Below are 14,136 nucleotides of genomic sequence, written 5' to 3'. Positions count from 1 at the left end.
CATCTGCCACTTCTTTACTAGGTTATTTTTATAAACACGGAGTCTTAAAAAGACTTAAAATGGTAGAAATTGAAATATAGTATAGCTACATAGTATTTCACAACGCTTTAGAATATATGTTGTTCAAGGATTAATATGTTACAAAGGATTTTTTATAATAAAATTCATTTTTTAAATTGAAGAATAATTGCTTTACAATATTGTGTTGGTTTGTGCCAAACATCAACATGAATCAGCCATAGGTATATCTATGTCCCCTCTCTCTTGAGCCTCTGTGATAAAGGTTTTATTTTGGTTGTTTTCACCTGTTCTTGGTGTGTGTGTGTTTGCTCGGATAGTCCTGCTCTTGCCATCACATGAATCCTACACAATAGTGAAGATTGCGTAGGTTTCTCTGTAATGGTCACAGTGGTTTCTTATGTTTGTACCCTGTCCCCCAAAATCAAGCTGATTAAAAAAACAGGAAATGTGCTTCTGAGGTTAGTCATTTTTCTCACTTTACATTGTATAATTTAAGCAATATGACCATTCCATGAATATTGAATATAATTTCCTCATGAATTTTGTATCCTATTGGGACATTTTGAGTATGGGTGTACTTTTGCTGTGCTCAGGCGCTCAAAGACTTTGTAAGGATGTCAAAACTGGGGCACTGATTGGATTTTCTGTCCTGTCCCAGTTCAAGTGAATTACATTTTGCCTCATTAGAAAGCAGATCCTTTTACTCCATCCCATCCTATCTCCGTTTCAATGAGCTGTAGAAGGAAAACACAATTTCCATGACACTTGTGGTTTCGGAATGAGATCATTTGCAGAGGTTGAATGTTTCATCCACAGCAGGTAGTTTTACACTAACCTAGATTAAAAACAAAGTTGGAAAAGCTAACTTGTAAGCAGTTCCCTCTCAAGCTGAAGGTGGAAACATGCCACATTGTGTCTTTTATTTTCCTTTGAAAATTCTTTCCCCTTTGGATTACTTGGGTGTTCCAAAATTTACTTGGACTATAGTCTTTACTATTTATATTTAGAAACAATGTAACGACGACTACTTAGAAATAGTGTGTTGCACTTATCACAATTTAATTACAAATTGCTTTTTAATACAAGTAAGTAGAGGAAAAGTCTTAATTTGGGTAGCTCCTTATATCCAAATAGACAGAGAGCAAATTCTTTATTGGTGTCAACTTCTTTCAAATCTTGAAATATCTTATGGATATTTCTTTGTAAAAAAAAATGATTTAGGAAATACGAAAATATTGGTGAGGTTGAGGACAGTAAGAAAAGGAGATTAAGATCTCAATGCTACAGGGACTTCCCTGGTGATCTATAGTGGCTAAGACTCCACACTCCCAATGCAGGGGCTGCAGGTTTGATCCTGCTTGGGGAACTAATGCCACATGCTGCATGGTATGGCTTAAAATAAATAAATTTTTAAAAGATAAAAAGAACAATTTTTAAAAAGATCTCAGTGATAATGATACACAAAAATATAAGATCAAGAACATGTGGAGACAGGATGTCAAGTTTGGAGATTTGAAATAAATATGTAGAAAATCACTGTAAGCCACCAAAATTCCCAAACTTTCATGTATATATATTAAGTTCTCACTAAAGAGTAGAAGGGGTTAATATTTTTAGCAGGAAAGAACTCTTAGCAAATTCACAAATTATACTCTTATTTATTCTTCCATTGTGAAGGATACATATTTGTTGGCTTAAGTAAGATCTCCTGCCTTATACAGTTTCACTGTGGAAAAAATAATATTGACCAAGCCTCTGATCCTGCCTGACATGAAATTGATACAGACTTAGAATCATGGAATTTTTCAGCTGGAAAGTAAACCTTTGGATGAAATTTAAAGGCATTAAATAACTTTTGACCTTCACCACAGTTAACATTTGCAAGAAGTAATGATACATGTCACAAAGACAGAAAGTTTAGATAATTATATTGGGCAATAGTACACAAGGGGTCCTAGTTAATGAACTTGAGAGTTCTCTTTCCTACTACTGGGTAAAGCCCTTGCAGAGAATTCTAAACTTTTTGAAGTGGGCGACAATTTGGAGATGACAGCCTGGCTGTGCACAGAGAAGGTAACTGAGGAAAGAGAAAGACTTGACAACATGAAATCTCAGAGCCACTTAGAGATAAAGCCAAGTTCAGCAGAAGGAAAGACCGTAGATTTTCTGCCAGTGGAGAATGAGGGCCCCTAACCAGGGAAGCAGCCTCCTGCCATCGATCAGGGAAGGTGCTGAGGAGGGTGAGACAACACTGAGGAGGTGAGGAACCCAGCCCAGACTTTGAAAGGCTCTTTGTTTGTTGATCATCTCCTTGGTGAGAAAGACTGTCAACTTATATCAGAAACTGCCAGAGCATGATTGATAGCTTGCAGTATATAAAGGAACTTAAATTAGCTGTTTGGAAGCCTGGAGATAGTATACTAAAGTGGTCAGGACCTTGGGCCCTGAAAGCCAGCTGTCTGGGTTTGTCTGTAGGGTGAGAGAGAGAGGAAATGCCGTGCTAGTCTTTGTAAGTCATGCCAAAGAATTTTGGTTTTAATCCTAACAGCATTGAGAAACCGTTTCCAGCCAAGAGTTTGAAAGTGGAGAAGGGTGTGTGTGAATTTGAACCTGAAAAAGAGTCTGCAATTCCTACCGCTGTCCATTACTAGTTGTGTGAACCAGGTGAGTTATTGATCCTGCCTGTGCCTTGGGTTTACCATCTGTCAACTGGCACTCATCCTTTCCTGTTGATGTGAGGAGTAAACGAGACCATGCTTTAATGCTTTAGTGCCTAAAGCAATGCCTGGAACACAGCTGGCTCTCAACGGGTGATAATGGCATTCAGCGTGGTCCACGTTAGGACCGAGTGGTCATAAAAAGTGGGAAGAAGAAAAAGGCCCAAGGGGAACAGAAAACTTAGTGACAGAGTGAGAGAAGGGAACATGAAGAGTGTTCTCTGGACCTGTTCAGAATTAGCGATAAGTAGGGGACTTAGAGGGGGGACACGCTAGGTTTTGAAACCGGACTTCAGAGAACGCTCACCTTTCATCCACAGCCCTTTGAAATACTGAGTCATCCATAAAGAGCATCCTTTGCTCTTCAGTGTTGATAAGTTTCCAGCAGCTCTACTTTGAACCGGGCTGTTTTCTTGGAATGTCTAGTGGCCCATTTATTCTCTCAACTATAACAGTAATCAGAAAATTCATGTGGAGGAAAGACTCTCTGTTTGACATATGAAACTTACCGAAACCCAGTTCCAGCTTGATGCAAGTTCCTACAGCCCTCTCAACCCAAGGGATGCTTAACTGTATTTCAGCGGTTCAATGTTAATCCCAGGCTTCCAACATGAAGCCGTCAAGACCCTCCAATCCAGCTTCTGCCTGTATCTTCCATGTCATCTCACATACCCTCACAGCAACACTAAGGACCTGCAGTTTCTGTTCTTTCTCCCTGTACTGCAAGAGCATCTTCTAATCTGTGCTTTTGCTCAGAAGTGTCCTGTCTACCCTGCCTGCCTTTTCTGACTCAGAGAATTCCCATTCCTACTTTCCTCCACCAGGAAGCCTTCTCTGATGCCTGTGACTGGCAGAGGTACACCTCCTCTCATATCCTGCCCTCACAAATCACATTCCTGTTTCCTCCTGTGGCTTTGAGCTCTTTATATCAATTGTAATCAGTGCCTGGCTTAGAGCAGGCTTTTGTTACAATGAATGCGCCCTTTGCTCCATGCCTGATGGCTCACACTCTGTCCCTAGGCTTATCCCCCTTGTTGGCATAAATTCCTTTCATTTTCTGGATTACTAAAACTCCTGCTGTATGTATCATGTGCCTTTTTGTATTGCTATCTATTTCACTATCTGTGAAATAGGCTGTTCTCATAAACCAAGTATTTGGAAAAAGACAGTACTTTGTTTATCTCTTTATCGCAATAACTTTAACATACAGCTCATGGGGTGCTTGGTGAATAATGGTCAGTGATGCGGCTGGTTTCTGTCTCCATCTACCAAATCCCACTCATCCTTGAAGTCTCCCTCTTCCATGGATTTCTGCAATGTTTACTGCTTTAATTTTTCTTTGAAACACTTAATCGTTTACTGTTATTTACACATGTTTAGGAGAATATGATGTATGGGTCTGGTTGGTTTGAGAATGATAATATGCAACTAAAAGGGCTTTTTATAAAACTAAATCCTAGGATTAGTTGTTTAAATAATTATCATATTTATTCATGAAATGCTAAAAAGACTTCAGAAAAGTGGAATGAAACTGGTCAAAGTTAAGAAGCATAAACCATTAGTTTGGCTAGAGAAAACAGTGACACGTGGTGGGTAGAGCTTGGGCTTTGGCGCCAATCTGGGCTCCATTCCTTGCTCTCCACTTCACTGTGGGACACAGGTAAGGAATGCAGTCTCTCCAAACCTCAGCTCCTTTCCTGTGTAATATGGCCGACTGACAGTACCTGCCCCAAAGGATTATTGTAACAATTAAATGAGCTAACGCATACAAAACAGTTGATTCGAGGCCTGGGACAAATTAGCTATTGATGATGATGATAAGGATGAAAGATAAGGATTAGGATGCAAGAGACTGAAGGGTAGAATTATTGTTGGTTGGAAATTTAGGATGCAAGCTTTTCCTGAGACCTAAGAAAGGGTATGAATGAAACTGGAGATGATGGGGAAAAAAGATAAATAGTGAAGAGCTGCCCACTGAAAGGGCAAGTGCCTAGGGGAAGAAAAATTAAGGAAAGGAAGATCAAGATGTGAAAAGTTAATACTGGGACTTATTAGAATGGAGTAGAAGGATTCCTTAGCTGTCCAGTGGTTAAGACTTCACCTTCCAATGCAGGGGGTGTGGGTTTGATCCCTGGTTGGTGAGCTAAGATCCCGCATACCTCGTGGCCAAAAAACCAAAACATAAAACAGAAGTAATATGGTAACAAATCCAATAAAGACTTTTAAAATAATCCACATCAAAAAAAAAAAAAAAAAAAGAAATCTTAAAAGAAAAGAAGAGAAAAGCAGTGAACTAGGATACGGGAAAACACCTGAGCTACACAGAACCACCTGCCACTCATTCGAGAAACACTGAGGGTGCCCTGCCCCTAGTCAGGCAGCATGAAAACCAGCTGATCCAACATGAGGTAATCCAACTAGGGCAGCGAGTCACGTTGCTATGGAGACTGCGGTCAGGAGGCAGAGAGTCAGAAGAGATCTCAAAGGTTATTTAATGAATCACCTGGCTCTGCCCTCTTACCTTTAAATCTATGCTCAGTGCTACATAAATAAACATTTCTAGTCCAGCAATTTACCTACCAACGCCCAGAGAAATAGCATATGGACAACACTGCAAATTCTTCATATTCGAAACAAGGCCCCTATCATTTCTCCAAAACTCTTCAACATCACCTCCTTCTCTATCTTGGTTAATGGTGCCAATGCTCATAAACTCTAGGCTAGAAAAGTTTTCTTCATCTTCTGTCTTTCCTTCTCTCTCAAGTTTTGGCATCTGGTCAATTTCTTTGCCCTAACTCTTACATTCATCTTGTTTTTCCTCTCTCACTGCAGCTCCCTTAGTCTGGGCCTGCATTTGTCTAGAACTTCAGAGCTGGAAGACTCTTCACTTAACAGAGATTCACAATGGTTAAGTGACTTGCCTCAAGTCATACAGGCAGCCAGTGGGCTAGTCAGACCAGTGTGATGAGCCAATCTTTCTTCCAGTTCCTGTTGTTTGAGGTGCATAAGGATATTCCCACAGCAAAACTGAGTTAGGAGACCTGAGAGTCTCCAATGGCAAGCTCATGACTTTAACTTGCACCTCCAGCAAATGACTGCCAAGTCTATCCTCCATCCTAAATCTTTTCCTGAGCTTAGTTTCACATTTCTTACAGCCTGCTGGACATCTTCAATCAACTGTCCTGCTAACACTTAAAACTCAACATGTCTAAATGGAAATTCCTTACTTTCCTCCCTTCCACCCAGAATGGCAGAGTGTAGTGATGAATTAAGAATTGGGATCTAGATTTTATACCATCTCAGTCATTTACTAAGTTAACCCTAAGCAGCCTCAGTTTCTTTTGTTGTAAAATGGAAATAACAATAATACTTACTTATTAGAACTATTGGGAGAAATAAGAAACACAATAATTATGCATTTACCAATGTATCCATCATGCAATCATTTCTTGGTAATATTAGGAAATGTGCGTTATCTTCAACGCTTCTTTCTTCCCAAATCCAATCAGTTGCTGAGTCCCATGACTCTAGCCCTGAAGTATTGCTTGCATTCAGCTACTCTTCTCTATTCTTACTGCCAGAGAAATGAGAACCTTGGCTGATAATTTATGGACCTACAAATAATCATACCTTGACTGCCACAAAAATAACTTTCTTCTCCACCAGTTTTTCCCTCCCCTCCTCTAGTTTTCTCTAGGATGATGTGGGTTGCTCAGGTGGAAATCACATGGATTAAGTTTTATTTGAATAGCTCACCATGTGGCAAAGTAACGACTGCACATGATTAAATGAGTCAGGTCAAGTTTTCTTCCATCACAGCACTAACATCCACATTTAATTTGTTGCTTTATGTAACACAATTCCTGCTTTCAGTTGAAAATAAATAAAAAGGAACATTGGCAGCAAAAAAACAGCCCAATGTGCTTTGCTTTGCCCAACCCCATATTATATGTCAATTGTTTCATTATAGTTTGTTTATAGGGAAGCGGCCAGCATCTGAGATGTAAGGCATTCAGAAAATTGTTCAGACAATGGATTTGCAGTACCTAGAATCCCTGTGACTCAGTTTTCCACAAATGTGCTATTAGGGGAAATGCTCACGGATCAGCAACTGTGCACTTTTGCTGGCAGCACAGACATTGCTGATGTGCACAATTCCGAACTGCAAGCGGTTTCCCCAGTGGAAACAATGAGCACAGAATCACAGCATTAAACAGTTGGCAGAGAATTTTAGAGATAACTTAATCTACCCCTTTGTTTTGGACACAATCCCGCTTTAAACTATTTTGAACAGATAAAAATCCATGCTGTTTTAATGGGTCTTCAGTAACTGTCTTCAAATATCCTTGCCCCCCAAATTAGGGAGTGATTCCTTCTGTATGGAGCAGTGTGGCTGCTTAGCCAAAAGCCTTTGCCCACTATCTCCTATTTGGAAAAGAGCCAGTTTGAAGAGGTTGCCCATCCCTTGCCTATGTGTCTCAATTCTGGCTCAATTGGGTTGAACCAGGGTTCAGTTCTGGTCAGTCTGAGATTGCCAGTGATTGGTTTGAAAGGGGCAGGTGACCTGGTTCTGTGCAATAAAATGTAATGAGAGGCCAGTGAAAGAGAGCTTCTGGGAAAGATTTCCTTGGTCCTAAAAGCACACTTCCAGGAAAAGCAGTCCTTGTTTTTTGGCTGGGTATGATACTCAAGAGCTGTGGGAGCTCCCTTATATCCATACAGGGAGCCAGCCAAGGTCAAGGCCAAATAGTGATAATGGCAGAGCAGAAATATGGAGAGACTCTGGCTCTTTGATCGTATCACTGAGCTGCTAAATGAATGAACCTGGGAGCCAGGTTCTAGAAATCCTACCCTAGGATTTCTTGTTATGTGAGATAGTAAGTTTTCCTTATTGTTTCTACATTGCTGACTATAAATTGCTGGCTTTTTTGTGCAGAACTTTGCAGGAGATGGACATTCAAATCTCCCTATTCAGATAAAAGTCATTCCAGAGAATGGAACAGTATTTCATATGCAAGCATTTAGAGAAATGAGTGATAAACCATTCTTGGCAAACTTTGACCAAGTATGCCAAGCTAAAATTTTTTTTTTTATAAATTTTTTGTTCAGTTGCTCAGTCGTGTCTGACTCTGCAATCCCACAGACTGCAGCACTCCAGGCTTTCCTGTCCTTCAGTATCTCCCAAAGTTTTCTCAAATTCATGTCCAATGAGTCAGTGATACCATCCAACCATCTCATTCTTTGTTGCCCCCTTCTCCTCCTGCCTTCAATCTTTCCCAACATCAGTGGGCTGTTTGCCAATGAGCCAATCAGCCCAATGAGTTGGCTCTTTGTATCAGGTACAAATTATTGGAGCTTCAGCTTCAGCTTCAGCATCAGTCTTTATAATGAATATTCAGGTTTGCTTTCCTTTAGGATTGACTGGTTTGATCTCCCTGCTGTCCAAGGGACTCTCAACAGTCTTCTCCAGCACCACAGTTCAAAAGCATCAATTCTTCAGCACTCAGCCTTCTTTATGGCCCAACTCTCACATCCATACATGACTACGGGAAATACCATAGCTTTGACTATATGGACATTTGTCAGCCAAGTGATCTTGCTGCTTTTTAATACGCTATCTAAGTTTGTCACAACTTTCCTTCCAATGAACAATCGTCTTTTAATTTCATGGCTGCCATCAGCATCCGCAGTGATTTTGGAGCCCAAGAAAATTAAGCCTGTTACTGTTTCCATTTTTTCCTGTTCTATTTGCCATGAAGTGATGGGACCAGATGCCATGATCTTCGTTTTTTGAATGTTGAGTTTTAAGCCAGACTTCTCTTTTGTCTTCAGCAAGAGGCTCTTTGTTCTTCTTCCCTTTCTGCCATTAGGGTGGTATCATTTGCGTATCTGAAGGTATTGATATTTCTCCCAGCAATCTTGATTCCAGCTTGTACTTCATCCAGCCTGGCATTTCACATGATGTACTCTGCATATAAGTTAAATAAGCAGGGTGACAATATACAGCCTTGACATACTCTTGTCTCAATTTTGAACCAGTTTGTTCCATTTATAAAATGAGTAGATAGCAAATTACATTTGAATTAATACTTGATTTCAGTAAACATCAGATAAAACTGCTTATCGTATTTTGGTCAATAGGAAAATGTTGGACAAAGGGGAAGATGTTTAAGAAATTCAAAATACTAAAGGAAGACAAACTGATTGGTAGGCAGGTCATGGTATTTTAAGGGTACTATGACAGCAAATAGATGACCATACAGACAAGCAATTTAGCAGAGAGTGATGCCAAAGTCTTGCGTCTCTATTCACCAGTGCCAAACAGAAATATGGAGACAATTAAGGAGGAGGCGGAAAGAGTGGCTCTATTTCTTTTCCAGGCAAAAGGGGACACAATAGGCTAGCACCTGAGAACTATGTCCCCCTCCTTGGTGAATAGGGGGAGTTTATATAGTCAGGCAGGGGTGTGTGATAAGGATCAAGGCAGTAACAGTCTTGAATTCTTCTTTCTTCTGCAAAGTTTCAAAACAGTGGGGTTGCTGACAAGATTGGGCTGCATGCAGGGTCTCGTGTGGTTGGGTCTCCTAATCTTGATCAGCCTCTCTGGTCCCTTTAATCTTGCCTTACGTGGTTTCATGGCCGCTCCTCCCTTGATTAGCATTTGTTCAAATCTGCCTTTTAGAACTCAGGGAAGATCATGGAGGCTGGAGTTTTGCCCACAAGAAATGGGGGACCAAAGGGCCTCCAAGCCTGAAGCCTCACAGGGCCTTGCTTGGCATCAAGAGGAGGCCGACAAGTGTCTAATACAAATGGTGGAACACACTGAAAAATGGACAGTGTACTAGGAATAGGGTAAAAGTAGTCACTGGAAACCTAGATGGGCTAGAGCTGAGATCACAGAAAAATGGACAGATTGCAGGCTTCCAATTTTTGTGTTGGGTTTTAGGAGGAAAAAACTTATATCGGGACTTAGGGGACATGGATAAAAAGAATCCAAGTGTAACTATTTTTTAAAAATGGAAATGCTGTAATCATAGAATAACAGGGGTTAAAAAGCAGCTCATCAAGACAGTGATTTAGGAATAAGCCACATGCAGAAGGCTAGCTGATACACCCTGGATAAGAGCCAATACAGTACTAGGAGGAAACATGACCCAACTCTGAGTTCTAGAGTTTAAGTCTGAAGACCTTTGAATTCGTAGGATTGTTCCTAGATATATGGGAAGGCCAAGCTCATAAATGGAAATCGCTATAGCCTCGGCTATAGAGTAGATATACACAGGGATGGAATCAGGAAGGGCCTTACCCAGTGCTGATTAATTAATGGATCCATATCAGCTTTGTGGAAAATCTCTCAATTATTTGTCTGAGACCTTTGTCCATAACACTGACCTATACAAATATTTTTATTATGAACCTGAATGAAAACAGAGAAGATATGAAAATCAGATTTGTGGACAACACAAAGCTGGAAAAAACTGCTAATATGTTGGATCAGTAATCAAAAAGTTGAGTCAGTAATCAAGAAGTTGAATGTAGTTGAATTTGCATTTGGTTGGGAGCAGTTATGTGGCTCTTACCAATTTTACAATAAAATACTTACAATGGTGGAAAAATTTTGAAAGCTCACAATGCAACATGCTGGGACCATGTCCAAGGACTGGTTCATTGTGAAAAACTCAAAGGAATTTCCATGAATTACAAGACAGAGAGAAAGTAATTGAAGGAGGGAAGTGGTAGATCCCATGTACTCCTGTGGGGAGCCATCCTGATGGAAAGGGTTTTATCTGTGTTTGTCTCTGAATAAGAAGCCCAAGATCAATTCATCCAGAAACACAGTCCATTGCAGGTCTTTTTCTGTGTGTGTGTGTGTGTGTGTGTGTGTATTAGACTTACAGCTTTTATCCTGCCATTGCTGAGTCATTTTTCTACATACTATTTACCAGGACAATGTGTCTTTTCCCTCCTGCGTTTTGGTGCCACCTCCTTCATGGATCGAGATCCAGAGGTCTGTTCCCGGACTTTCCTGTCTCTTCCTATACCACTAATAGACTGTGTTTTTTAATTACCATGGTTTTGAAATGTGCCTTAATACATGGTGGGGAATTTGCTCCCACACATATTTTGTTCTTTTTTCTGGAGAAAAAAACTTTTAATTTTTTTCATGCAAATTGAGCAAATACCGCAGTGCCCAAATTTTATTGGGATTTTGGTGGGAATTACATTAAAATCATAGGTTAGTTTGGAGAAAATTAGAATTTTTATCATGGTTAGGTTTCTCCACTTAAACATGTCTTGTATTTCCATTTATTCTCTAACTACTTCCGTACTGTGATACTCAAAGTGTGGTCCTTGGACTAGCTGCATGAACCTCAGCTGAGATATTTTGAAATGCTGACTCTTAGGCTCTACCCAATAACTACGAAATAAAAATCTGCTTTTTAAACAAGATCCCCTGGTGCTTTGTATGTAATTAAAGTTAAAAAAAATACTATTTTAGTAGAATTTTATAGATTTCTCCAAGAGATTTTGTGCATATTTGTTAGGGTAATTCCTAGGTTAAGATACCAATAGTTCTAAACAGCTTTTCTATTGAATCTCTTTTGAGTTTTCTGTGAATATTTATATCACCTGAAATAATGACAGCTGAGCCTTTTGACTCTCTTTTCCTTCCCATATTTATGCTTCTTTCTTTCTCTTGATTTATTTTAGTGGCCAGATCTTCCAATATCCTGTGGACAGTAAGGGTGAGAAAAGGCACCCTAGTTTTATTCTCAACCTTAAAGGAAATGTTTCTAATATTTCTTCAATAAATATTAAACTTGCTGTTAAGTTTTAGTATATAGCCTTATCAACTTATCTCTATTCCTTGATTTCTAAACAGCCTTTTCAAAAGTTCAAAATTGACTTAAACTTTATTTTCTGCATATATAAGAGAAAATCTTGTGATTTCTGTCCTTTGTTCCATTAACATGAATTACACTGCTGTAATTTCTGCCTTTGAACTATCCTTACATTCCTGGAATAAATCATATACTATTATAATTCAGCCTTACTCTCTTTTATTAGATAATGTAGAATAAAGCATGTTGCTCTTCATATTAATTAAATTATACGAGTTAAAGTGCAACTGAACTTAATTTTGCTGACTGAAAAAATAATTTGTTCTTATTTTCTGTCTCTTTAATCAAAAGAACACAGGCCAATACAGACACACAAAACTTCTCAGGGAAATAAATTACTCGTTTGTGACCTTGCTAAATATTAGGAACAAAGGAATGCATATAATTGCTATCTTTTCCCCATGGTTTTTTGGTTCAATAATCTAGGTAAACTTGGAGATTGATTCATGGAGATGAACCCTCTCACTTGCTGCTCTTTCCATGGTATGACAAGGTAATTAACCTTGTGCTTAAGCTCCTCCTTTGCTCTTTGTATCAAAAGATGATGCTGTTAACTTCAAATACCATCTCTGTATAGGTGTGGCATGGAAGACCCAAAATGCAACCCCTTGTCACACTGCTCCAACAAGATCTTCTTTCTGTGGCTGAAACGGATTAATAAAGTCCAGTGTGTTTACAGTTAAGCATAGGGTGGACTGGGGCCACCCCATTGCTACTGTGTAACAGACCAGGCCAGGGCTGTCTGTTCTTTTGATGCAAGGTAGCTGAACAAGATCCTTGGCAGTCAGGCATCGGTGGATTCTCTCTTTTTTTTTTTTAATAATGGTTTCTAATAAATCATTGGTGGATTCTTATCTGTTGACTGATTGTAACAGTGTTATTCCCTTCCCAGTCACTTCCCAGTCACTGAGTGTCTGCTTTGATCAGGGGATCTCAATTTTTCAAGAATCCACTGGAAGCTCTTCCAGAAAAATGAAAAAGAAAAAAAAGAAAAGCACATTATTTCTGGAAGTTCACAGTCATTATTTCAGTCATGATCTGAGTAGGGGTCTGTGGGGTATAATTTAAACCCCTGAGATAGAGCCAGATTAGTAAAAATGCTGGGAGCAGTGGGGTCAACTTTTAGTTTCAGAGGAATACACTCAAAGAATATGCTTATTTTCTTGACAGTTCTGCTATTTTAGGTGACTAGTTCAGCTAAACTGAACAGCAGCTTCCCTTGGAGTTTGCATTTGGGATGTGGTAGGATGTAAGAAAGTCTTCCCTGGTGGCTCAGACAGAAAAGAATCCACCTACAATGCACGCGACCTGGCTCAGATCCCTGGGTTGGGAAGATCCCCTGGAGAAGGGAATGGCAACCCACTCCAGTATTCTTGCCTGGAGAATCCCACGGACAGAGGAGCCTGGCGGGCTGTAGCCCAGGGGTTCACAAGGAATCGGACACGACTGAGTGACTGACTACACAGGGTATCAGAAGTGCAGAGTTGCACAAAATCTTATCAGGCCTTCAGGCACTTTGAGGAATAGTGCTAAGAGTCAAAATCCTCCATATGTTTTTGCAGATTTACTTTTGTACAAGTTTCCACACAATAGTCATCATGGATTACTCCTGGAAGACCGGACAAAAGCTATGGATGACATTGAGCCTTCCCAGAACTGGGCATTGATTCTAACACCAGTTTTCCAGTCATTTGTCATATCCTGGGTTATGGCCATCTTCATTCATATGCTGACTCATATCGTCATTCATTTATCAAATATTTAATCGGTATCACCATAAATCCAACTAGGCCTATTAATGGTGAATTTTCATCTTCTTCTTTGCCAGGAAGTGTACAATGAAAAAAAATACCCTTGGGGGTGAAAATAGGCTAAAGAGAAAGGAATATTATTTTCATTTAACTGCCAAAGCCAGAGTCTTTAGAGAAGCAGACAAGTACTGCAGCAGATCAGGATGTGGAAGTAAAGTAGGATGAAAGGTCTGCAATTCATTTTTTATGCCTGACATGTTGTGGTGGGAAGAACAAAGTAACAGTGATAAAGTGAATTTACACTTAATCCTAGCCTTAGATTTTAGACATTGAATACTTGCATAAATTTTAAAGTCAAAAAATATTCCAAGGGAGAAATGCACAATCTTTAAAATTTTTGGAGAAATAATAGAAGGGCCAAAGCATTTGCCCTCAATTAGATTTTAATAAATCAAATTACATTTTAATTAAATTCATTTGTTGTTTCAAAGATCTGAAATAATTAAAACCATTGAATACCCTACTATTTATAACCTAATGATTTATACTTTTAATTAACTTCAGAACATGTAGTTATTTTATTTGGGTTCTGAAGAGTTTTCCTACAAGCATAAAACCAGTGCTAGAAACCACCACTGATTACATTCTAGAAAATCCCGTGATGTTCAAATCTGAGTCTTGCTTTGATTTAGTTTTGTGATTTAATTTATATGTGATTCATTAAAATTACATTTAACTTTTTAA

At 39.3% G+C, this 14,136-nt stretch overlaps 1 protein-coding gene across 2 annotated transcripts in view; it reads left to right on the top strand.

Moving 5' to 3' along the window:
* Window positions 1-2,450: 2,450 nt before the first annotated feature.
* Window positions 2,451-14,136, top strand: part of EEA1 (early endosome antigen 1) — a 206,501-nt gene continuing 194,815 nt past the window's right edge. Inside the window, exon 1 of one of the 2 annotated variants that reach the window (XM_070788562.1) lies at window positions 2,451-2,685. The gene's annotated coding sequence lies outside the window, so the exon portion shown is untranslated. The remainder of the gene's footprint in view (window positions 2,686-14,136) is intronic. The other variant, XM_070788563.1, reaches the window with a different exon arrangement.

This window comes from Bos indicus, chromosome 5, assembly GCF_029378745.1.
Source record: "Bos indicus isolate NIAB-ARS_2022 breed Sahiwal x Tharparkar chromosome 5, NIAB-ARS_B.indTharparkar_mat_pri_1.0, whole genome shotgun sequence".
Taxonomy (NCBI): domain Eukaryota; kingdom Metazoa; phylum Chordata; class Mammalia; order Artiodactyla; family Bovidae; genus Bos; species Bos indicus.
Note: the sequence above shows the minus strand (reverse complement) of the source record. Positions and strands in the feature narration are given on the sequence as shown.